This window comes from Bufo bufo, chromosome 2 (genome assembly GCF_905171765.1).
Source record: "Bufo bufo chromosome 2, aBufBuf1.1, whole genome shotgun sequence".
Taxonomy (NCBI): domain Eukaryota; kingdom Metazoa; phylum Chordata; class Amphibia; order Anura; family Bufonidae; genus Bufo; species Bufo bufo.
In genome coordinates this window covers 327514286-327540859 of record NC_053390.1, presented here as the reverse complement: position 1 = coordinate 327540859, position 26574 = coordinate 327514286, and positions in this window count along the sequence as shown.

Below are 26574 nucleotides of genomic sequence, written 5' to 3'. Positions count from 1 at the left end.
GGCCTGCTGCTGCTCGCACAGTCTGTCCAGCATATGCAAGGTGGAGTTCCACCTGGTGGGCACGTCGCATATGAGGCGGTGAGCGGGAATGCCGAAGTTACGCTGTAGCGCAGAGAGGCGAGCAGCGGCAGGGTGTGAACGCCGGAAGCGCGAACAGACGGCCCGCACTTTATGCAGCAGCTCTGACATGTCGGGGTAGTTGCGAATGAACTTCTGCACCACCAAATTCAGCACATGCGCCAGGCAAGGGATGTGCGTCAAACCGGCTAGTCCCAGAGCTGCAACGAGATTTCGCCCATTATCGCACACCACCAGGCTGGGCTTGAGGCTCACCGGCAGCAACCACTCGTCGGTTTGTTGTTCTATACCCCGCCACAACTCCTGTGCAGTGTGGGGCCTGTCCCCCAAACATATGAGTTTCAGAATGGCCTGCTGACGTTTACCCCGTGCTGTGCTGAAGTTGGTGGTGAAGGTGTGTGGCTGACTGGATGAGCAGGTTAAAGAAGAGGAGGAGGAAGCTGAGTAGGAGGAGGAGGAGACAGGAGGCAAAGAATGTTGCCCTGCGATCCTTGGCGACGGAAGGACGTGCGCCAAACAGCTCTCCGCCTGGGGCCCAGCCACCACTACATTTACCCAGTGTGCAGTTAGGGAGATATAGCGTCCCTGGCCGTGCTTACTGGTCCACGTATCTGTGGTTAGGTGGACCTTGCCACAGATGGCGTTGCGCAGTGCACACTTGATTTTATCGGACACTTGTTTGTGCAGGGAAGGCACGGCTCTCTTGGAGAAGTAGTGGTGGCTGGGAACAACATACTGTGGGACAGCAAGTGACATGAGCTGTTTGAAGCTGTCTGTGTCCACCAGCCTAAATGACAGCATTTCATAGGCCAGTCGTTTAGAAATGCTGGCATTCAGGGCCAGGGATCGAGGGTGGCTAGGTGGGAATTTACGCTTTCTCTCAAATGTTTGTGAGATGGAGAGCTGAACGCTGCCGTGTGACATGGTTGAGATGCTTGGTGACGCAGGTGGTGGTGTTGGTGGTACATCCCATGTTTGCTGGGCGGCAGGTGCCAACGTTCCTCCAGAGGCGGAGGAAGAGGCCGAGGCGGCGGCAGCAGCAGCAGAAGAGGCCAAAGCGGCGGCAGCAGCAGAAGAGGCCGAGGCGGCAGCAGCAGAAGAGGTAGCAGGGGGAGCCTGAGTGACTTCCTTGTTTTTAAGGTGTTTACTCCACTGCAGTTCATGCTTTGCATGCAGGTGCCTGGTCATGCAGGTTGTGCTAAGGTTCAGAACGTTAATGCCTCGCTTCAGGCTCTGATGGCACAGCGTGCAAACCACTCGGGTCTTGTCGTCAGCACATTGTTTGAAGAAGTGCCATGCCAGGGAACTCCTTGAAGCTGCCTTTGGGGTGCTCGGTCCCAGATGGCGGCGGTCAGTAGCAGGCGGAGTCTCTTGGCGGCGGGTGTTCTGATTTTGCCCACTGCTCCCTCTTTTGCTACGCTGTTGGCTCGGTCTCACCACTGCCTCTTCCTCCGAACTGTGAAAGTCAGTGGCACGACCTTCATTCCATGTGGGGTCTAGGACCTCATCGTCCCCTGCATCGTCTTCCACCCAGTCTTGATCCCTGACCTCCTGTTCAGTCTGCACACTGCAGAAAGACGCAGCAGTTGGCACCTGTGTTTCGTCATCATCAGAGACGTGCTGAGGTGGTATTCCCATGTCCTCATCATCAGGAAAAATAAGTGGTTGTGCATTAGTGCATTCTATCTCTTCCACCCCTGGGGAAGGGCTAGGTGGATGCCCTTGGGAAACCCTGGCAGCAGAGTCTTCAAACAGCATAAGAGACTGCTGCATAACTTGAGGCTCAGACAGTTTCCCTGATATGCATGGGGGTTGATGTGACAGACCGATGGGCTTGGTTTTCATGCGCCATCTGTGCGCTTTCTGCAGAAGACTGGGTGGGAGATAATGTGAACGTGCTGGATCCACTGTCGGCCACCCAATTGACTAATGCCTGTACCTGCTCAGGCCTTACCATCCTTAGAACGGCATTGGGCCCCACCAAATATCGCTGTAAATTCTGCTGGCTACTGGGACCTGAGGTAGTTGGTTCACTAGGACGTGTGGCTGTGGCAGAACGGCCACGTCCTCTCCCAGCACCAGAGGGTCCACTAACACCACCACGACCATGTCCACGTCCGCGTCCGCGTCCCTTATTAGATGTTTTCCTCATTGTTCCCGTTCACCACAATTTTGAGAATGGCAAATTTGGGAATGCTTTTTCAACCCAGAACAAAAAGTCTGCTTTTACGGTCACTACAAATAACTTGACCAGCTAAAACAGTGCAGATTTGGTTGAATAGAGATGTGAGACCTGTTTTTTTTTGCGCTGTGTGACAGGTATAGGTTTAATCACAGAATGACACTTCTATCAGCACGCTAGCGTGTGTCTTAGGTATTTCTAAATGACACTATCAATACCTTTAATGTAAGATTTTCTTTTTGGGATAGATTTCAAGTAGGCCTCAAATACCAGAAACTAGTTATTTTGAGAATGGGAAATTTGGGAATGCTTTTTCAACCCAGAACAAAAAGTCTGCTTTTACGGTCACTACAAATAACTTGACCAGCAAAAACAGTGCAGATTTGGTTGCATAGAGATGTGAGACCTGTTTTTTTTTTGCGCTGTGTGACAGGTATAGGTTTAATCACAGAATGACACTTCTATCAGCACGCTAGCGTGTGTCTTAGGTTTTTCTGAATGACACTATCAATACCTTCAGTGTAAGATTTTCTTTTTGGGATAGATTTCAAGTAGGCCTCAAATGCCAGAAACTAGTTATTTTGAGAATGGGAAATTTGGGAATGCTTTTTCAACCCAGAACAAAAAGTCTGCTTTTACGGTCACTACAAATAACTTGACCAGCAAAAACAGTGCAGATTTGGTTGAATAGAGATGTGAGACCTGTTTTTTTTTGCGCTGTATGACAGGTATAGGTTTAATCACAGAATGACACTTCTATCAGCATGCTAGCGTGTGTCTAAGGTTTTTCTGAATGACACTATCAATACCTTCAATGTAAGATTTTCTTTTTGGGATAGATTTCAAGTAGGCCTCAAATACCAGAAACTAGTTATTTTGAGAATGGGAAATTTGGGAATGCTTTTTCAGCCCAGAACAAAAAGTCTGCTTTTACGGTCACTACAAATAACTTGACCAGCAAAAAGACTGCAGATTTGGTTGAATAGAGATGTGAGACCTGTTTTTTTTTGCACTGTGTGACAGGTATAGGTTTAATCACAGAATGACACTTCTATCAGCACGCTAGCGTGTGTCTTAGGTTTTTCTGAATGACACTATCAATACCTTCAATGTAAGATTTTCTTTTTGGGTTAGATTTCAAGTAGGCCTCAAATGCCAGAAACTAGTTATTTTGAGAATGGGAAATTTGGGAATGCTTTTTCAACCCAGAACAAAAAGTCTGCTTTTACAGTCACTACAAATAACTTGACCAGCAAAAACAGTGCAGATTTGGTTGAATAGAGATGTGAGACCTGTTTTTTTTTGCACTGTGTGACAGGTATAGGTTTAATCACAGAATGACACTTCTATCAGCACGCTAGCGTGTGTCTTAGGTTTTTCTGAATGACACTATCAATACCTTCAATGTAAGATTTTCTTTTTGGGATAGATTTCAAGTAGGCCTCAAATGCCAGAAACTAGTTATTTTGAGAATGGGAAATTTGGGAATGCTTTTTCAACCCAGAACAAAAAGTCTGCTTTTACGGTCACTACAAATAACTTGACCAGCAAAAACAGTGCAGATTTGGTTGAATAGAGATGTGAGACCTGTTTTTTTTTGCACTGTGTGACAGGTATAGGTTTAATCACAGAATGACACTTCTATCAGCACGCTAGCGTGTGTCTTAGGTTTTTCTGATTGACACTATCAATACCTTCAATGTAAGATTTTCTTTTTGGGATAGATTTCAAGTAGGCCTCAAATGCCAGAAACTAGTTATTTTGAGAATGGGAAATTTGGGAATGCTTTTTCAACCCAGAACAAAAAGTCTGCTTTTACGGTCACTATAAATAACTTGACCAGCAAAAACAGTGCAGATTTGGTTGAATAGAGATGTGAGACCTGTTTTTTTTTGCGCTGTGTGACAGGTATAGGTTTAATCACAGAATGACACTTCTATCAGCACGCTAGCGTGTGTCTTAGGTTTTTCTGAATGACACTATCAATACCTTCAATGTAAGATTTTCTTTTTGGGATAGATTTCAAGTAGGCCTCAAATACCAGAAACTAGTTATTTTGAGAATGGGAAATTTGGGAATGATTTTTCAACCCAGAACAAAAAGTCTGCTTTTACGGTCACTACAAATAACTTGACCAGCTAAAACAGTGCAGATTTGGTTGAATAGAGATGTGAGACCTGTTTTTTTTTGCTCTGTGTGACAGGTATAGGTTTAATCACAGAATGACACTTCTATCAGCACGCTAGCGTGTGTCTTAGGTTTTTCTGAATGACACTATCAATACCTTCAATGTAAGATTTTCTTTTTGGGATAGATTTCAAGTAGGCCTCAAATACCAGAAACTAGTTATTTTGAGAATGGGAAATTTGGGAATGCTTTTTCAACCCAGAAAAAAAAGTGTGCTTTTACGGTCAATACAAATAACTTGACCAGCTAAAACAGTACAGATTTGGTTGAATAGAAATGTCAGGTCTATTTTTCAGGCGCTGGGTGACAGGCTCAACTTGCCCCTGATGTAATATATGGCCAAAAAATAACCACACTGTTGATGGTTAAATGCACTTGGGTGACACAGGCTCAGCCTGCACCAGATGTAGTATATGGCCAAAAAATAATCAGACTGTTGATGGTTAAATGCACTTGGGTGACGCAGGCTCAGCCTGCACCAGATGTAGTATATGGCCAAAAAATAATCAGACTGTTGATGGTTAAATGCACTTGGGTGACACAGGCTCAGCCTGCAGCTGATGTAGGATATAGCACAAAATAACCACACTATCGATGGTTAAATACACTTGGGTGACACAGGCTCAGCCTGCAGCTGATGTAGTATATGGCCAAAAAATAATCAGACTGTTGATGGTTAAATGCACTTGGGTGACACAGGCTCAGCCTGCAGCTGATGTAGTATATGGCCAAAAAATAGCCAGACTGTTGATGGTTAAATGCACTTCGGTGACACAGGCTCAGCCTGCAGCTGATGTAGGATATAGCACAAAATAACCACACTATCGATGGTTAAATACACTTGGTGATAGCTCGTGCTGGTGCACCACAAGTCACAAAATGGCCGCCGATCACCCCAGAAAAAAAGTGATCTAAAAACGCTCTGGGCAGCCTCAAAAAAGTGAGCAAGTCAATAATAGCACTTCAATGATCCACAGCTGCAGATCGATCACAGAATGAAGTCTTTTGGAGGAGGTAATCTGCCTAATCTCGCCCTAACGTCGCAGCTGCAACCTCTCCCTATACTGATCATAGCAGAGTGACGTGCGGCGCTACGTGACTCCAGCTTAAATAGAGGCTGGGTCACATGGTGCACTGGCCAATCACAGCCATGCCAATAGTAGGCATGGCTGTGATGGCCTCTTGGGCCAAGTAGTATGACGCTTGTTGATTGGCTGCTTTGCAGCCTTTCAAAAAGCGCCAAGAAAGCGCCGAACACTGAACCCGAACCCGGACTTTTACGAAAATGTTCGGGTTCGGGTCCGTGTCACGGACACAATACAGTTCGGGTTTGCTCATCCCTAGTCATTGATCAAGCCGTCGAGGAGCAGGAGCTGGAAGATGAGGAAGTCGCAATGCTAAATGAATTCCCAGGGGGGCTACTCCATCGGAGACAAGTCAGCAGGAGTCTGAAGAGGAGTCAGAGAAGGATGGTGGCTGGGGGGAGGAGGAGGAGGAGGAGGAGGAACAAGAAGAGCAGGCTTTAAACTTTTCTGGGATCCCTGGTATTGTCCGTGGCTGGGGGGCAGAGACCGATGATGAGCCAGAGTCAGGGCGCTCCACCGCTTCCAATTTAGTGCAAATGGGGGCCTTCAGGCTCGAGTGTTTGAAGAGGGATCCCCGTATAAAAAGCATAAAGGTCAAGGACCTGTATTGGGTGGCAACGTACTTAGACCCTGGGTACAAACAAAAAATGGCGGACATGTTACCAGCATCACAGAGGGCTGTCAGAATGCAGCATTTCCAGGCCTTGCTGCGAGATATGCTGCATTCTGCTGTTGCGGGCACTGGCAGTGGAATTTCCACCAACAGCGAAACAGGTGCGGGTACCAATCCTACCGCGCCTGCAAAAAGAGGGCGGTTTGAAAATGCGTTGGTCCCTTCGGATATGAAATCATTCTTGCAGCCAACCCATCGACAGCCGTCCTCCAAATACAGCCTCAGGGAACGCCTAGACCGACATGTGTCCGACTATATCGGCTTAACTGCCGATGTGGATGCTCTGAGAAGTGAGGAACCCCTTGACTACTGGGTGTGCAGGCTTGACCTGTGGCCAGAGCTGGCACAATTTGCCATGGAACTCTTGGCTTGCCCCTCGTCGAGTGTTCTGTCCAAAAGGACGTTCAGCGCAGCAGGGGGGATCATGACCGGTAAGCGCACTCACCTAGCTCACGACTGTGTGGACTACCTCACGTTTTTAAAAATGAATGAGGCATGGATCTCAGAGGGATTCAACACCTGTGATGACCACGTGTAATTAAATTTCCTCATGCCAGCCCACACATATCTGCCACTACCCAGAACAAAGAATGGTCCTTGCCTTATGTATATACAGCGGCATAAAAGGCCTTTTATGTCAGGTGAATGCCTAATTTTTGGGGCCTGTACTGTCCGACAGTTACATATTTATCCTGTGACCGCCTAATGTACCTCCAGCCACAGAATCCAAAGTTCTTTGCTGTCAGGTGAATGCCTGTTGCCTAATTTTTGGGGCCTATACTGGCCGACAGTTACATTTTTTATCTCTAGCCACATAATCACGCCCCTGTCTCAATGCCCTGCCTCTCATTATGGTGCCGTATGAACCATAAGGTCCATCTAATGTCACAGGGTCATGTGACTGTGCCCCCCACCCTGTACTGTGCCCATCTCCCCATACTGTGCCCCCTTATATTCTGCATTGTGCCCTCTTACCACACCCTGTGCAGTGCCCCTAGTCATTCCCTGTACTGTGCCCTCTTATACCCTTTTATCACTTCATGGTATGACAGTGTTATCCAGTCACTGTACAGAGGTGTTATCCAGTCAATGTATGGCGGTGGTATCCAATAACTGGATGGCCATAACTGTATCTCTTTCCCTGCCCATGCCATCCTTTTTTAGACCTGGCATGAGCGGGAAAAATATGCAGATTGTGGTGCTAAGGACATTTGTGCCACAATCTGTGCCAGAATTACGCCTAACATAGACGTATTTCTATATAATAAATGACCACCTAATTGTATTATTATTCAAGGGTAGGGCTGATATCTTTATATTATACTAAACAAACACTCCTGGGCAGCACCACCAACCAAACGTACAAAGTGGAGTGCCAGCGGCTGAGGCAGTGGTCCTACCGCCTATACATCCAATAAAAATATGAGTACCGCGGCCCTTTCATAAAGTGACATGTGCTTTATTCACCAATAGCGCCTTATTGGTGAATAAAGCACATGTCACTTTATGGAAGTGCCGCGGTACTAGTATTTTTATTTTGTATTATACTAGCTGAAGGACCCGGCTTCGCTCGGGTATATTTAATCAATTTCATTTAATGTTTGTGTGTGTCGTTAAAAGATATCGACAGTATCCACTATAACAGTGACTTTCACAGCATACCAACCCCTGGACAGTGACCTCCACAGGGGCCCGCCCCTTTAATAGTGGTCTTTATAGCAATCTGCCCCTTAACACTGACCTCTATAGCGGACCGTCCCCTTTACTGTGACCTCCACAGCAGTCTGCGCCTAGGGTGGGCAGAGGTCCAGTTTTAGGCCGGACAGTCCGGCTTTCAGACTCCCTGTCCTCCATCTGGCATAGGGCCTGGACGGACACAAGGATGTCCTTTTGAAAAGCTCACTCTCATAAAGCAGCACTGTGCTGTCTGAGCGTTAGCTGCAGGAAGAAAGTCACCCTCCCTCCCACCCCTGCAGCTGACAGAAGTTGATTTTTAACTTCATTTTTTCAATCCCTGTCGGCTAAGAAGTGGGAGGGGCGCGGTCTAACTGAATCAGGGGCGTGACCTAACTGAATCGGGGGCGTGACCTACCGGGACCTATAGGGTAAGAATTGGGAGGGGGCGTGGCCTAACTGAATCAGGGGGGCCTAGAGGGACCTAGAAGTTGATTTTTAACTTCATTTTTCCAAAACCCTGTCGGCTAAGGAGTGGGAGGAGCGTGGCCTAACCAGATCAGGGGCGTGGCTTAGCGGACCTGGGGGCGGGGTTTTAAGTTCGTCTTTTGAGAGTGGACACATTGCGGCAGGGGGCGTGTCTGGACTCCTTCCTTCAAGATTGACGCCCCTCTACGTACCTTACTGGCTCATTTGCATACCAAATAAACTGGATTTTCAGAGAATAAAAACATCTATTGCTGGAACAAAGGCACATCTTGAAATAAGGTACTAAGTGCTATTAGGCCATGGCTTTACTTCAATAGCGATTATCCTGGTGACAGATTTCCTTTAAAGCTGACCTACAGCAGTGATGATAAATGGCTAGGTTGTTATGGAAACCTGGAGTAAAACTGTATGTGGAGGCTGGAGGACCTGCAAGCTTCTATTGGCTGATAAGGGTCATGTGACCAAGTTTCTATTTGCTAATGCATTTTTTGGGAATATCTCAGGATATTCAGCTCCTAGAGAGCTGAGACCTGGCCTAAAACCTTCCCGGACATATATATATACACACACACTCACACACACACATACACTCAGCTTTATATATTAGATAGATTCTAGTGTATTATACTGTGCCCTGTATTTCCCAGTAGAAAATGATCCTTGTGAAACACAGTCCTCATTGTGGCAGGCGCAGCACTATGAAGTGCCTTTTGCGCTGTGGCATTAGAAGAATTTTGATATCTCTGACTTTTAGTCTAACCAGACTGTCTGTTACTCTATAATTCCTCTATCGCCTTTCTATGAAAACAATAGGTTTTAAGAGCGCACCAAATGCTTCAAATAACTTATTTATTAACTTAAATTTTTCTTTATATATAACACTGCCGCCTCCGGAGCAGATAGTCCATGTACATAACACGTGTTGAAAAGATATCACAAAATGGTGGTATGCATAAGATGATGGTTCAACTGTTCAATCTTGTCATTCAACATAAAATGGTGGATATATTTCTGTCTTGAGTATCTGTACTCTCACTTTAAGTTATTTGAGCACTTTATCATCTCTCTGAGAGGTACAGTTGCAAGAAAAAGTATGTGAACCTTTTGGAATTATATGGATTTCTGCACAAATTGGTCATAAAATGTGATCTGATCTTCATCTAAGTCACAACAATAGACAATCACAGTCTGCTTAAACTAATAACACACAAAGAATTTAATGTTACCATGTTTTTATTGAACACACCATGTAAACATTCACAGTGCAGGTGGAAAAAGTATGTGAACCCCTAGACTAATGACATCTCCAAGAGCTAATTAGAGTGAGGTGTCAGCCAACTGGAGTCCAATCAATGAGATGAGATTGGAGGTGTTGGTTACAGCTGCCCTGCCCTAAAAAAAACACACACCAGTTCTGGGTTTGCTTTTCACAAGAAGCATTGCCTGATGTGAATGATGCCTCGCACAAAAGAGCTCTCAGAAGACCTACGATTAAGAATTATTGACTTGCATAAAGCTGGAAAGGGTTATAAAAGTATCTCCAAAAGCCTTGCTGTTCATCAGTCCACGGTAAGACAAATTGTCTATAAATAGAGAAAGTTCAGCACGGCTGCTACTCTCCCTAGGAGTGGCTGTCCTGTAAAGATCACTGCAAGAGCACAGCGTAGACTGCTCAATGAGGTGAAGAAGAATCCTAGAGTGTCAGCTAAAGACTTACAAAAGTCTCTTGCATATGCTAACATCCCTGTTAGTGAATCTACGATACGTAAAACACTAAACAAGAATGGATTTAATGGGAGGATACCACAGAGGAAGCCACTGCTGTCCAAAAAAAACATTGCTGCATGTTTACAGTTTGCACAAGAGCACCTGGATGTTCCACAGCAGTACTAGCAAAATATTCTGTGGACAGATGAAACCAAAGTTGAGTTGTTTGGAAGAAACACACAACACTATGTGTGGATAAAAAGAGGCACAGCACACCAACATCAAAACCTCATCCCAACTGTGAAGTATGGTGGTGGGTGCATAATGGTTTGGGGCTGCTTTGCTGCGTCAGGGCCTGGACGGATTGCTGTCATCGACGGAAAAATGAACTCAAAAGTTTATCAATATATTTTGCAGGAGAACTTAAGGCCATCTGTCCAGCAGCTGAAGCTCAACAGAAGATGGATGTTGCAACAGGACAATGACCCAAAGCATAGAAGTAAATCAACAACAGAATGGCTTAAACAGAAGAAAATACGCCTTCTGGAGTGGCCCAGTCAGAGTCCTGACCTCAACCCGATTGAGATTCTGTGGCATGACCTCAAGAAACCAGAGATCCCAAGAATATTGCTGAACTGAAACAGTTCTGTAAAGAGGAATGCTCAAGAATTACTCCTGACCGTTGTGCACGTCTTATCTGCAACTACCGGAAATGTTTGGTTAAAGTTATTGCTGCCAAAGGAGGTTCAACCAGTTATTAAATCCAAGTGTTCACATACTTTTTCCACCTGCACTGTGAATGTTTACATGGTATGTTCAATAAAAACATGGTAAGATTTAATTCTTTGTGTGTTATTAGTTTAAGCAGACTGTGATTGTCTATTGTTGTGACTTAGATGAAGATCAGATCACATTTTATGACCAATTTGTGCAGAAATCCATATAAGTCCAAAGGGTTCACATACTTTTTCTTGCAACTGTATATCTGAGGTCTAACTAATAGTTCACTTGCTGAATTTGGTCACAATTTGCAATATGCAGTTAGCAGTAACTATTTGCAGATTGGTTGAGCATGATCTGGTATGGTTGTATGCAATTTGGATTGCAATATGGAATTTGAATGGTTGCAATAGTTTGTATGGTATTTGTAGTTTGCAATTGAATTTGTAGTTTGCAATTTGAGGAACTGTAAGTATACACACATATAACTGGTTCAGTATACAGTTCTAATAACTATATTAACAGTAGGAACATCATATAACTGTTTTAAATACCTATTTTGGCCTTTCTGCTTCCATAAAACACATTTCTTAGTGGAGTGAATGTCTGTTCAGCTTCTCTCTCTGGTGAATAATAATTTCTAGCAGCTCCTGCTAGGGGAATTTCCTACACAGGCTGTGTGTCAGGCTGGCTGTGATTGGTCAAAACTCCTGATGTGTGTGAGGCTGGCTGTGATTGGTCAAGACTCCTGCCCAGCAACACCAGTTTAACTCTATGCTTCCTGCTGTTTCTGCTGTGTCATTGAGCTTACATACATATAATGAATCTTAAAGGCATATTATCTTTTCTGCTTCTGTGAACACAATATACACTCACCTAAAGAATTTTTAGGAACACCATACTAATACGGTGTTTGACCCCCTTTTGCCTTCAGAACTGCCTTAATTCTACGTGGCATTGATTCACCAAGGTGCTGATAGCATTCTTTAGAAATGTTGGCCCATATTGATAGGATAGCATCTTGCAGTTGATGGAGATTTGAGGGATGCACATCCAGGGCACGAAGCTCCCGTTCCACCGAATCCCAAAGATGCTTTATTGGGTTGAGATCTGGTGACTGTGGGGGCCATTTTAGTACAGTGAACTCATTGTCATGTTCAAGAAACCAATTTGAAATGATTCGAGCTTTGTGACATGGTGCATTATCCTGCTGGAAGTAGCCATCAGAGGATGGGTACATGGTGGTCATGAAGGGGTGGACATGGTCAGAAACAATGCTCAGGTAGCCCGTGGCATTTAAACAATGCCCAATTGGCACTAAGGGGCCTAAAGTGTGCCCATAAAACATCCCCCACACCATTACACCACCACCACCAGCCTGCACAGTGCTAACAAGGCATGATGGATACATGTTCTCCTTCTGTTTACGCCAAATTCGGACTCTACCATTTGAATGTCTCAACAGAAATCGAGACTCATCAGACCAGGCAACATTTTTCCAGTCTTCAACAGTCCAATTTTGGTGAGCTCGTGCAAATTGTAGCCTCTTTTTCCTATTTGTAGTGGAGATGAGTGGTACCCGGTGGGGTCTTCTGCTGTTGTAGCCCATCCGCCTCAAGGTTGTGCGTGTTGTGGCTTCACAAATGCTTTGCTGCATACCTCGGTTGTAACGAGTGGTTATTTCAGTCAATGTTGCTCTTCTATCAGCTTGAATCAGTCGGCCCATTCTCCTCTGACCTCTAGCATCCACAAGGCATTTTTGCCCACAGGACTGCCGCATACTGGATGTTTTTCCCTTTTCACACCATTCTTTGTAAACCCTAGAAATGGTTGTGTGTGAAAATCCCAGTAACTGAGCAGATTGTGAAATACTCAGACCGGCCCGTCTGGCACCAACAACCATGCCACGCTCAAAATTGCTTAAATCACCTTTCATTCCCATTCTGACATTCAGTTTGGAGTTCAGGAGATTGTCTTGACCAGGACCACACCCCTAAATGCATTGAAGCAACTGCCATGTGATTGGTTGACTAGATAATTGCATTAATGAGAAATAGAACAGGTGTTCCTAATAATACTTTAGGTGAGTGTATATAACAGTTATATGACATCCAAACATGAAGTCACTCTAAATAACTCTGCTTTTGTCTTTAACACACAAACATAGGAACTGTATTAAGGTTATTGGCAGGTTTAGCTGTATAAACATATAAGCTATATAAGCAACCTAGGACAGGTCTTAGCTGGCCAGCTACACTCGTCCCTGACCACCAGAACCAGATAGCGCTCTGTCCATACATGGCGGCCTCCCCTCTCTGCCACGCTACTCCGCTGTGTACTGGTGCTTAGTCTGACACTAGGGCTGGGTTCACATCCTATTTTTGCCATCCATTTAATACATACCAAAAATGTATGCGTTAACAGATGCCTCAGACTGATACCGTACAGTGGAATCTGTTCACCATACAGTTCCATGGTAGAAAAAAAATGTACGTTAATGTATGCATTTTTTTTTAATGGACTCTGCAGGATACAAAAACGTGGCGTGCTGCACATTTGTATACATCAAACCGATAGGAAATAACATTTTTCTAGGCTCCAGCAGGGCATGTTTTTGAGAGTTTCCCTTTAAGATGCATAAAAATGGCCCCTGATTAAAATACATATTTTTCGTGGGAGTTTTTGCCAATGATCCCCCTCTGGTATATCACTGTCCATGTTGTGGGACTATTTGTGCACTCATAGTTTGTATTTGGTGGCTGCAAATATGACCTGAAGGTTTTTCAGGTTCGCCTGCTAATAAAGTCAATGGGCGCAATGCAAACGCGCAAACTAGGGGGGAGGTATGTAGAAAGGTGCAAGGGTCCGACGTTGATGAAAGGTATGTGTCACCGAGGTTCCTGGCCTCGGTGGAGTAAGAGCCAGTTTTCATGTGTCAACAGCAGTTGCTGTTTGACACCTAGCTATTTAGTATAGCCAGGGCCGGGCCGACACAGAGGCTGGGGAGGCTCCAGCCTCAGGGCGCAGGCCAGCTCCCCAGCCTCTGGACCGCAGGCAGGCCACTGACCCCGTCGCTGCTGCTGACGCGCCTGCCGGACTGCCGGCCGCACTGGAGGACGGAGGGAGTAGTGAGCATTTGGCGCTGACTTACGTGCTCCCTCCCCGCTCCGCCTCCTGGCTCTGCCGCTCCGCTGCTCTGGTCTCTGCTCAGTCGCTTGCCTGACTGGCTGCATACAGCGCGCACTTTGACCTGACGCGCTGTACGCAGTCAAGTCACATGTGCGCCCTCTGGAGACCAGGAGCAGCGCGGGCAGCAGCAGGCAGCAGCACAGCACTGTGTCACGACCCAGTCCAGGCCCCAGCAGGGATAGAGCGTGAGAGTCTGCCCTGAAGTGAAGTAAGATCGTTTTTAAATAAAGATAATATTCTTTTCCGTCTGATCTGAGGTCTGATGGGGTTCTGGATGGGGTAAAATTACAAGGAACGCCCGGGATGGGGGGGGGGGGGTGTTCCTTGTCTTACCACCCCATCTACCCGTACCCCCCCTTCCCATCTACCTACCCCACCAGACATTTAGATGTTATTTATTCCTGCAATTCTAATGCTCTGATCAGTAGATGACTCAAGTCAAGCCCTCCCCCCCCAGCCATTTAAATATGTATGTTATCAATCATCATCCCCCACCCCCACCGCTGCCTTCCTTGTAATTTGCTGGCCCCCAATATCCATTGTGAATCACAATCCATAACAGTGTCATCCACAGATCCCCTGTCACGGATGGTGTAACAGAAAACTAGAAGGCACAAATGAAGATCCGACTGACTTGATTCAAAACTAAGGAACCAACGGGTAAGCCCTGTAAGCCCTAGCTCTCTCCCTTAGCTGCTCAGCCTATGCAAAAATCTCAATGGTAGAAATTTGCATACCCTCTTTCCTCGACTGTATGACACCTGAACACCCTATAATAGTGAGGGGACACGACCACCGGCTCCCTACACTTAATACGGAGGGAGTCAGGGTCACCTCGGATCAAGCAAACAGGAAAACAAAGATAAATGAACAGACTTACCTGTAGCAGCATCAGTTGTAGCATCCAGCATGCACACACTCCAGGAAGTTGTATAAACCGCAAAGTGATGCAGTATGGGAGGGGATTTAAAGGGATGCAATCAGTGCAACTAGATAACAGCTGAGAGAGGGAAACGAGATGACAAAATGAAAGCAAAACAAAAGAACCTCAAGCAGGAGGTTCTAAAGAACGTCTGTCAGAGCTTCACAGATGTCTGGCGGTGACAGTACCCCTCCTTCTACGAGTGGACTCCGGACACTCAGAGCCCACCTTCTCAGGATGGGACCTATGGAAAGCCCTGATGAGACGAGTGGCCTTAATGTCCGTCACTGGGACCCACATCCTCTCCTCAGGACCATAACCCTCCCAATGAACGAGGTACTGGAGAGAACCGCGGACAACACGAGAATCCACAATCCTAGAGACCTGAAATTCAAGGTTACCATCAACCACAATCGGAGGAGGAGGCAAAGAGGAGGGTACAATGGGTTGGACATAAGGTTTTAACCACCTCCGGACCGCTGTACGCAGATTCGCGTTCCGGAGGTGGCAGCGCTGCGCACAATCACGCATATACGCGTCATCTCGCGAGACGCGAGATTTCGCTCAAAGCCGGCCCGCGCATGCGCATCGCGGGCCGGCAAAATTCAAAGAAGAAGTTCGTCACCAGCCTGCCAGCAACGATCATTGGCTGGCAGGCTGGCGATTTTCAAAAAATCCAATCAAAAGTCATATAACAGATCATTTTAGTAAATATGATCTGTTATATGGCTTCTCTGCTTCTCTGCTGGTCCTTTTCGTCGGTTGGATCCAGCAGAGAAGCAGACTGAACTGTGAGTAAACCAACACTACACCTTAGCCCCTGATCACCCCCCTGCACCCCAATTAACCCTTTGATCACCCCTTTGATCGCCCCTGTCAATCACTAGTGAAAGGAAAAAAAGTGATCAGTGTAAACTGTCACTTTTTTTTTTCACTGGTATTGGCTGTTAGGTTTTAGGGATAGTTTAGGCCCCTTGGTTAGGTAGTTAGCGTCAGTTAGCGCCCACCCCACCGCACCGCAGTCACTTTTATTCGCTGAATAGCGTATCGCTAATCAGCATTTGTACTTTTATAGTATCTGTAAGTGATCAAAACTGATCACGGTCAGATCTATAATAGTATTAGTGTCACTTTAGTTCGCCCTCCACCCAAAATGCAGTGTTTGCCCGATCAGGCCTGATCGGTCGCCCACACGTGCGTTCACCCACGCCCGCCCCACCGCAGTGACAAAAAAAATATATTTTTTGATCACTGCACATTCATTTTACACGCACTGCGGCGATAAAAAAATCAGTTTTGATATTTTTTATCAACCGCAGCGGCCTCCGGTACTTCGCTAGCCTCCCCTTTGTAAGACAGGCTTGCTTTTTTTCTTGGGTAGTCTCAGGGAATACCCCTAAATTTAGTAGTCCAAAAAGTCAAACAGGGGGTATTCTTCTGAAGAGGCCTACAGGATTCTGACCCAGTCGGATGAGGAGTGGGAACCCTCATCTGATGAATCTAGCGGGTCAGAATATGAACCTGTGGAAAGCAGTGGCTCTCTGACCCAAAGTTCGGACGAGGAGGTGGAGGTCCCTGGCAGCACCAGGCGTACCCGGCCCCGTGTCGCTAGACCACAGGTTATGCAGGATCCGCTTCAAGAGCAGCAGAGTGGGGCTGTCGCTGCCGGATCACGTGGTGAGGCATACACCAGCAGCGCAGCCCTCCCTGGACCTAGTACCAGCACTGCCGTACAACATGGTGACGTGGCGAGCACCAGAAGGGCAGTTGAAGCTGGTACGGTGGCACGTGCACTAGTTACCCCATCGCAGCCACCGCACAGACAGGCCCGTAGAGCCCCTAGAATCCCTGAGGTGCTGGCAAACCCCGATTGGCAGTCACCAACTTCAGCCGCACCTGTAGTTCCCCCTTTCACCGCCCAGTCTGGAGTTCGGGTTGAGACGGCTCAAATCGGTTCGGCCCTGGGATTTTTTGAGCTGTTCTTGACTGCGGAGCTCTTGGACTTAGTCGTGGCAGAGACCAACCAGTATGCCACACAATTTATATCCGCCAACCCGGGAAGCTTTTATGCCCAGCCTTTCCGGTGGAAACCAGTCCAAGTTTCCGAACTTAAAATTTTTTTGGGCCTTCTCCTCAACATGGGCCTGACAAAAAAGCATGAATTGCGGTCATATTGGTCAACGCACCCGATTCATCACATGCCCATGTTCTCTGCTGCTATGTCCAGGGCACGATTTGAGGCCATCCTCCGTTTCCTGCATTTTAGCGACAACACCACCTCCCGTCCCAGAGGCCACCCAGCTTTTGACCGGCTCCACAAAATTCGGCCCCTCATAGACCATTTCAACCAGAAATTTGCAGATTTGTATACCCCCGAGCAAAACATTTGCGTAGACGAGTCCCTAATACATTTTACCGGGCGCCTTGGCTTCAAACAGTACATCCCAAGCAAGCGTGCCCGGTATGGGGTCAAATTGTATAAGCTCTGTGAAAGGGCCACAGGCTATACCCACAAGTTTCGGATCTATGAGGGAAAAGATCAGACCCTGGAGCCGGTCGGTTGCCCTGACTACCTGGGGAGCAGTGGGAAGACAGTCTGGGACTTGGTGTCACCCTTATTCGGCAAGGGGTACCATCTTTATGTGGACAATTTTTACACGAGTGTGGCCCTCTTTAGGCATTTGTTTCTAGAACGGATTTGCGCCTGTGGCACCGCGCGAACTAGTCGCGTGGGCTTCTCCCAACGGCTTGTAACCACCCGTCTTGCAAGGGGGGAGAGGGCTGCCTTGTGTAATGAAGAACTGCTCGCGGTGAAATGGAGAGACAAGCGTGACGTTTACATGCTCTCCTCCATTCACGCAGACACGACAATCCAAATTGAGCGAGCAACCCGTGTCATTGAAAAGCCCCTCTGTGTCCACGACTATAATGCGCTCATGGGAGGGGTGGACTTCAATGACCAGATGTTGTCTCCGTATTTAGTTTCCAGCAGAACCAGACGCTGGTATAAGAAGGTGTCTGTATATTTAATTCAATTGGCGCTGTACAATAGTTTTGTTCTCTACAGTAAGGCTGGGAGAACACGATCTTTCCTCAAATTCCAGGAAGAGATCATCGAGAACCTCCTTTACCCAGGAGGTTCCGTGGCCCCATCCACCAGTGTAGTTAGCCGTCTACACGAGCGACATTTCCCCAGTGTCGTTCCTGGTACCCCAACCCAACCGTCACCCCGAAAAAGATGTCGTGTCTGTAGCAGGAGTGGAATAAGGCGTGACACCCGCTATTTCTGTCCTGACTGTCCTGACCACCCTGCCCTATGCTTTGGTGAGTGTTTCCGGAAGTACCACACACAGGTACACCTAGCATAAGGATTGCATCTCACAGGACAGGCACACAGGGCTATTAGGGCCCTTTTACTCTCAGCTGCTGCAAACCTCTCCTTTCACCTGGGATAAAGTGCATAACGTACTTCGCCACATCTTTGGGCGATTTGCGCTTTGCACATTGTCCCATGGGGAAGGAGAGGTTTGTTCTATAAAGGTAAAAAAAACTAAACAAAAAAAAAATTACCGGTAAGTAAAAAAGTTAAAAAAGTTAAAAAAAAGTTAATATGTTCTATTTTAAAGTTAATAAAGTTATTGCTTTGCGGCCTGGTTTTTTCTTTTTTGTTTTGTTTTTTTTACCTTTCAGGTGGACCAACCGATCGACTAGCTGCAGCACTGATGTGCATTCGGACAGAAGCATTGCGCTGCTGTCAGATTACACGCAAGTCGGTGTATGCGGCGCTGCAAGACGAGATTTCTCCTCTGCAGTAAAAGATATGTTTGCCGAGGCATATGAGCTGAGGAGGTGGCGGTGTTCATATACTTTGGCAAACACTTTGTATATATAAAAAAAAAAATCCCGGCAATGATTTATTCATCCACATCGATTGATGTGAATGGAGAAATCTGGTTTGCCAGGGCATACGAGCTGAAGTGGGTATGGATGTTGGGCGGAGCTCCTATGTCCTGGCAGACGCCTTTCCCCTCCTTTTTCTTTTTTTGGCAGAGATTTTTTCATCCACATTGATCGATGCGAATGAAGAAATCTGTGCCGTTCATTTTTTTCTTTCAGCCCAGAGGCTGAACGGAAAAAAAAAATCTCATTACCCGTATGCTCAATATAAGGAGAATAGCAGAAACTCCTAATGCTGGGCATACATGTAATGATTGCGGAGACCCTCAAATGCCAGGGCAGTACAAACACCCCACAAATAACACCATTTTGGAAAGAAGACACCCCAAGGTATTCGCTGAGGGGCATATTGAGTCCATGAAAGATTGAAATTTTTGTCCCAAGTTAGCGGAAAGGGAGACTTTGTGAGAACAAAATCAAAAAAATCAATTTCCGCTAACTTGTGGCAAAAAATTTTTTTTTCAATGAACTCGCCATGCCCCTCATTGAATACCTTAGGGTGTCTTCTTTCCAAAATGGGGTCACATGTGGGGTATTTATACTGCCCTGGCATTTTAGGGGCCCCAAAGCGTGAGAAGAAGTCTGGTATCCAAATGTCTAAAAATGCCCTCCTAAAAGGAATTTGGGCCCCTTTGCCCACCTAGGCTGCAAAAAAGTGTCACACATCTGGTATCTCTGTATTCAGGAGAAGTTGAGGAATGTGTTTTGGGGTGTCTTTTTACATATACCCATGCTGGGTGAGATAAATATCTTGGTCAAATGCCAACTTTGTATAAAAAAATGGGAAAAGTTGTCTTTTGCCAAGATATTTCTCTCACCCAGCATGGGTATATGTAAAATGACACCACAAAACACATTCCCCACCTTCTCCTGAGTACGGAGATACCAGATGTGTGACACTTTTTTGCAGCCTAGGTGGGCAAAGGGGCCCACATTCCAAAGAGCACCTTTCGGATTTTCACAGGTCATTTACCTACTTACCACACATTAGGGCCCCTGGAAAATACCAGGGCAGTATAACTACCCCACAAGTGACCCCATTTTGGAAAGAAGACACCCCAAGGTATTCCGTGAGGGGCATGGTGAGTTTCTAGAATTTTTTATTTTTTGTCACAAGTTAGTGGAAAATGATGTGGGGAATGTGTTTTGGGGTGTCATTTTACATATACCCATGCTGGGTGAGAGAAATATCTTGGCAAAAGACAACTTTTCCCATTTTTTTATACAAAGTTGGCATTTGACCAAGATATTTATCTCACCCAGCATGGGTATATATAAAATGACACCCCAAAACACATTCCCCACCTTCTCCTGAGTACGGAGATACCAGATGTGTGACACTTTTTTGCAGCCTAGGTGGGCAAAGGGGCCCATATTCCAAAGAGCACCTTTCGGATTTCACAGGTCATTTTTTACAGAATTTGATTTCAAACTCCTTACCACACATTTGGGCCCCTAGAATGCCAGGGCAGTATAACTACCCCACAAGTGACCCCATTTTGGAAAGAAGAGACCCCAAGGTATTCGCTGATGGGCATAGTGAGTTCATGGAACTTTTTATTTTTTGTCACAAGTTAGTGGAATATGAGACTTTGTAAGAAAAAAAAAAATAAAAATCATCATTTTCCGCTAACTTGTGACAAAAAATAAAAAGTTCTATGAACTCACTATGCCCATCAACGAATACCTTAGGGTGTCTACTTTCCGAAATGGGGTCATTTGTGGGGGGTTTGTACTGTCTGGGCATTGTAGAACCTCAGGAAACATGACAGGTGCTCAGAAAGTCAGAGCTGCTTCAAAAAGCGGAAAAATTACATTTTTGTACCATAGTTTGTAAACGCTATAACTTTTACCCAAACCATTTTTTTTTTTACCCAAACATTTTTTTTTTATCAAAGACATGTAGAACAATAAAGTTAGAGCAAAATTTATATATGGATCTCGTTTTTTTTGCAAAATTTTACAACTGAAAGTGAAAAATGTCATTTTTTTGCAAAAAAATCGTTAAATTTCGATTAATAACAAAAAAAGTAAAAATGTCAGCAGCAATGAAATACCACCAAATGAAAGCTCTATTAGTGAGAAGAAAAGGAGGTAAAATTCATTTGGGTGGTAAGTTGCATGACCGATCAATAAACGGTGAAACTAGTGTAGGTCAGAAGTGTAAAAAGTGGCCTGGTCTTTCAGGGTGTTTAAGCACTGGGGGCTGAGGTGGTTAATAGGGACTTATGAAAAACATTATGGATCTTCCAAGTCTGAGGAAGATCAAGACGGTAGGCAACAGGATTGATGACGGACAAGATTTTGTAAGGCCCAATAAACTTAGGACCCAACTTCCAGGGGGGAACCTTCAATTTGATATTCTTAGTAGACAACCACACCAGATCACCAACATTCAGGTCCGGACCAGGCACACGTCTTTTATCCGCCACACGCTTATATCTCTCACTCATCCTCTTCAAATTACCCTGAATCTTTTGCCAAATAGATGACAAAGACGAGGAGAATCTCTCCTCATCAGGTAAACCAGAAGACCCCTCTCCAGAGAATGTCCCAAACTGCGGATAAAACCCATATGCACCAAAAAATGGTGACTGAGCAGAGGACTCCTGACGACGGTTATTTAAAGAAAACTCAGCAAGGGAGAGAAAAGAACACCAATCCTCCTGATTCTCCACCACAAAACAGCACAGATATGTCTCCAGATTCTGATTGACGCGCTCCGTCTGGCCATTCGACTGTGGGTGGAAAGCAGAAGAGAATGACAACCGAACCCCCAAGCGAGAACAGAAGGCCTTCCAGAATCTGGAAACAAACTGCGTGCCCCTATCAGAGACTATGTCTGAAGGAATACCATGCAATTTGACAATGTGATCAATAAATGCCTGCGCCAGCGTCTTAACATTGGGCAACCCAGGAAAAGGAATGAAATGCGCCATTTTGCTAAAACGGTCCACCACCACCAGAATCAGAGTCTTCCCCGAGGAACGAGGCAGGTCCGTAATGAAGTCCATGAACAGATGTGTCCAAGGACGGGAAGGAATGGGTAACGGGAGGAGAGGACCTGATGGCCGTGAATGAAGGACTTTGGCACGAGCGCAGGTCTCGCAGGCTGCCACAAAACCCTCAACCGACTTACGAAGCGCCGGCCACCAGAATCTCCGAGCGATGAGATCCACTGTGGCTCTACCCCCCGGGTGCCCAGCAAGGACAGTATCGTGGTGCTCCTTAAAAACCTTGTGTCTTAAAGCGAGAAGCGCAAACAACCTCCCAGGAGGACAAAGATCAGGAGCCTCTGCCTGGGCTGCCTGAACCTCTGCCTCCAATTCAGGATAAAGAGCAGAGACCACCACACCTTCAGCCAAAATGGGACCCGGGTCTTCAAAATTCCCACCTCCCGGAAAACAACGTGACAGGGCATCCGCCTTCACATTCTTAACCCCAGGGCGGAACGTGACAACAAAATTAAACCTTGAAAAGAACAAAGACCATCTGACCTGTCTTGGGTTCAGACGCTTGGCTGACTCCAAGTAGGCCAGATTCTTATGGTCGGTAAACACGGTAATAGGGTGTCTGGCTCCCTCTAGCCAATGGCGCCATTCCTCAAAAGCTAACTTGATGGCCAACAACTCCCTATCTCCCACATTGTAATTTCTCTCTGCGGAGGAGAGTTTCTTCGAGAAAAAGGCACACGGTCGCCATTTGGCAGGAGAGGGACCCTGAGACAAGACTGCACCCACACCCACCTCAGAAGCGTTCACCTCAACAATGAAGGGCAGAGAGATATCAGGTTGTACCAAGATGGGAGCGGAAGCAAAACTCTCCTTGATATTAGAAAAGGCCTTACGCGCCTCTACCGACCAGGAGGAAAAATCTACCCCCTTTCTAGTCATATCAGTGAGTGGTTTAACAACAGAGGAATAATTCAAAATAAACTTCCTGTAATAATTGGCAAAACCCAAAAAGCGCATCAGCGCCTTCTGATTCTCAGGAAGCTCCCACTCAAGCACAGCGCGGACCTTCTCGGGGTCCATGCGAAAACCAGAAGCGGAGAGAAGAAATCCCAGAAATTGAATTTCTGGAGCCGCAAACACACATTTTTCCAGTTTAGCGTACAATTTATTCTCCCGCAGGATGAGCAAGACCTGACGTAGGTGGTCCTTATGAGTTGGTCCTTGGAGTGAGTATGACAGGAAGGAGTGATCTCTCCTCTCTCTCTAAGACGCCTGTCAATACGAACGGCCCGAGACATGGCAGAGTCCAAGGAGGAAGGTCTCTCATGAAAGGCAAATGCATCTTTCAATCCCTCTGAAAGACCATGGCAAAATTGACTTCGGAGTGCAGCTTCATTCCAACCAGTATCAGCTGCCCATCTCCGAAATTCTGAACAGTATATCTCTGCGGACTGTTTACCCTGGCATAAAAGACGTAGTCTAGACTCAGCCAGAGCAATACGATCCGGATCATCATATATCTGACCCAGGGCTAAAAAAAATTCATCCACTGAACAGAGGGGCCGTGCCCTTACCGGCAGCGAAAAGGCCCAAGACTGAGCGTTATCCCTGAGCAGTAAGATGATGATCCCCACCCTCTGCTCCTCATCACCAGAGGAATGGGGAAGTAGGCGAAAATGGAGTTTGCAAGCCTCTGTAAAACGAACAAAATTCTCACTACCCCCGGAAAAGCGTATCCGGGAGCGAGATCTTAGGCTCAGAACAAACTCCACGCAAGCTGAACCGGTCACCTGAAACCGAGACACAGCTTTACGGAGATCTGCTACCTCCAATGAAAGACCCTGCATGTGTTCAGTCAAAAGTGAAACCGGATCCATGCTTGAGACGGTTTAGGCGGTTTATAATGTCACGGATGGTGTAACAGAAAACTAGAAGACACAAATGAAGATCCGACTGACTTGATCCAAAACTAAGGAACCAACGGGTAAGCCCTGTAAGCCCTAGCTCTCTCCCTTAGCTGCTCAGCCTATGCAAAAATGGTAGAAATTTGCATACCCTCGTTCCTCGACTGTATGACACCTGAACACCCTATAATAGTGAGGGGACACGACCACCGGCTCCCTACACTTAATACGGAGGGAGTCAGGGTCACCTCGGATCAAGCAAACAGGAAAACAAAGATAAATGAACAGACTTATCTGTAGCAGCATCAGTTGTAGCATCCAGCATGCACACACTCCAGGAAGTTGTATAAACCGCAAAGTGATGCAGTATGGGAGGGGATTTAAAGGGATGCAATCAGTGCAACTAGATAACAGCTGAGAGAGGGAAACGAGATGACAAAACGAAAGCAAAACAAAAGAACCTCAAGCAGGAGGTTCCAAAGAACGTCTGTCAGAGCTTCACAGATGTCTGGCGGTGACATCCCCCAATAACAGTGTCATCCACAGATCCCCCCATAACACTGTCATCCACAGATCCCCCATAACAGTGTCATCCATAGATCCCCCATAACAGTGTCATCCACAGATCCCCCCATAACAGTGTCCTCCACAGATCCCCCATAACAGTGTCATCCACAGATCCCCCCATAAGAGTGTCATCCACAGATCCCCCCATAACAGTGTTATCCACAGATCCCCCCATAACAGTGTGTCATCCACAGATTCCCTCATAACAGTGTGTCATCCACAGGTCCCCCATAAGTGTGTCATCCACAGATCCCCCATAACACTGTGTGTCAGCCACAGATCCCCCATAACAGTGTCATGATCATCCGCAGATCCCCCATAACAGTATCATCCACAGATCCCCAATAACAGTGTCATCCACAGATCCCCCATAACAGTGTCATCCACAGATCACCCCATAATAGTGTCCTCCACTGATCACCCCATAATAGTGTCATCCACAGATCCCCCATAACAGTGTCATCCACAGATCCCCCCATAACAGTGTGTCATCCACAGATCCCCCCATAACAGTGTGTCATCCACAGATTCCCTCATAACAGTGTGTCATCCACAGGTCCCCCATAAGTGTGTCATCCACATATCCTCCATAGCAGTGTTCTCCACAGATCCTCCATAACAGTGTCATCCACAGATCCCTCATAACAGTGTCTCATTCACAGACCCCCCATAACAGTGTCATCCACAGATCCCCCATAACAGTATCTCATTCACAGACCCCCCATTGAATGAAGGCAAGAAAAATTGCAATTTAATTTGTAATTTACACCCGTATCTGTTTTGCACTTGGATTTTTTGCTCTCACTCATTTGGAGATAAATGACCACAAAACTATACAGTTTTTGATGCAAAACTTGCTAGTTTTTATTCTGTCTTGTTGACAGGATTATGTTTATTTATATTAAGATTATGTGGTTATTTTCTTATATGACTTGTTTTTGCACTTTATTTCTATCTTTATATGGATCTAAAGAGGTTGTGCATTTGTTTACAGCTATAGTTAATTGGTACATTAAACTGTGCATATTTATGTGTGATTACAACAGTAAGTATTTAGTAAAGACTCCACAAGTTGGGGGGGGTGCACTTGGGCAGCTCAGCCTCTGTTGGTGGTGGACCTTGTCCCAGCCCTGAGTATAGCTGTATAGCTGATCCGGGACGGCTCTTACTGGGAGTAGTCAAACTGCTGGGTGGGTGACTACTCCCCACGTTCCAGGTCGGGTCTTGACTGGCCTATAAAAAACCCAGCCGGCAGTGTCAGCTGGGTGTGATTACCTTTCTCTGACAGAGGAGCTCTGGCAATTGCTGGATTGAAATCTGAGCCAGGTGCTATGCTGGAGGCCTGAGTTTGAGAGGTCTGCTCTCTCCTGAGTAATGCCGATCGGGTGTGAACTAATACCTAGGATAACAGGTGACTGTGTTGCTGTATGTACAGTCTAGGTGTGAATGAACACCAAAACTGCAAATGGAGTGTCATACTGTTTTGTTGCCATAAGTGTGAATAAAACACAGAAGTTTTTTAAATTACAAACTGGTCTTTGCCTCTATACTGCATCCACTTGTCCTGTCTACAAGAGCGAATCCCCATAAAAGAAAGAAAAAAGTAGTTAGGGCTATATATAAATATATATAGAGTTCTATATTTTTATATATATATATATATATATATATATATAAATAGATATAAGTGACATTTTTAGCCAGTGTTCACTGTAGTGAAATTTTTTACTACAGTTTTTGCACGCACGCACAATCTGTGTGCGTGTGTGTTGCAGAGAACCTGTGTTTTTTTTTACATTTTTTGGGGTGTGAAAAAGAGCTGCAGTTAGTCGTAATAAGGCTATTTTGACACTAGCGGCACAGACCTCCAACAGGCTGTTCCGTCGAGTGAACAGCCTGTCGGATCCATCCTGCCGCTAGTGACTGTGTGCCCCCGGACTGCTGCTCCGTCCCCATTGACTATAATGGGGGCAGTGTGGAGGTCCGGCGGAGGTCCGGCGGAGGTCCGGCGGAGGCACGGCAGCGCACGGCGAGAGGCTGCCAGAATAAATGTCGGACATTTCGTAGTTTTATTCCAACAGCCTCTTTCCGCACACTGCCGTGCCTCTGCCGAAACTCCGCCCCCACCCCCATTATAGTCAATGGGGACGGAGCGACATTACGGGGGCACACGGTCACTAGCAGCAGGACGGATCCGACAGGCTGACGGAACAGCCTGCCAGAGCTCCTTGCCGCTAGTGTCAAAGTAGCCTTAGGCCTCATGCACACGACCGTTGTGTGCATCCG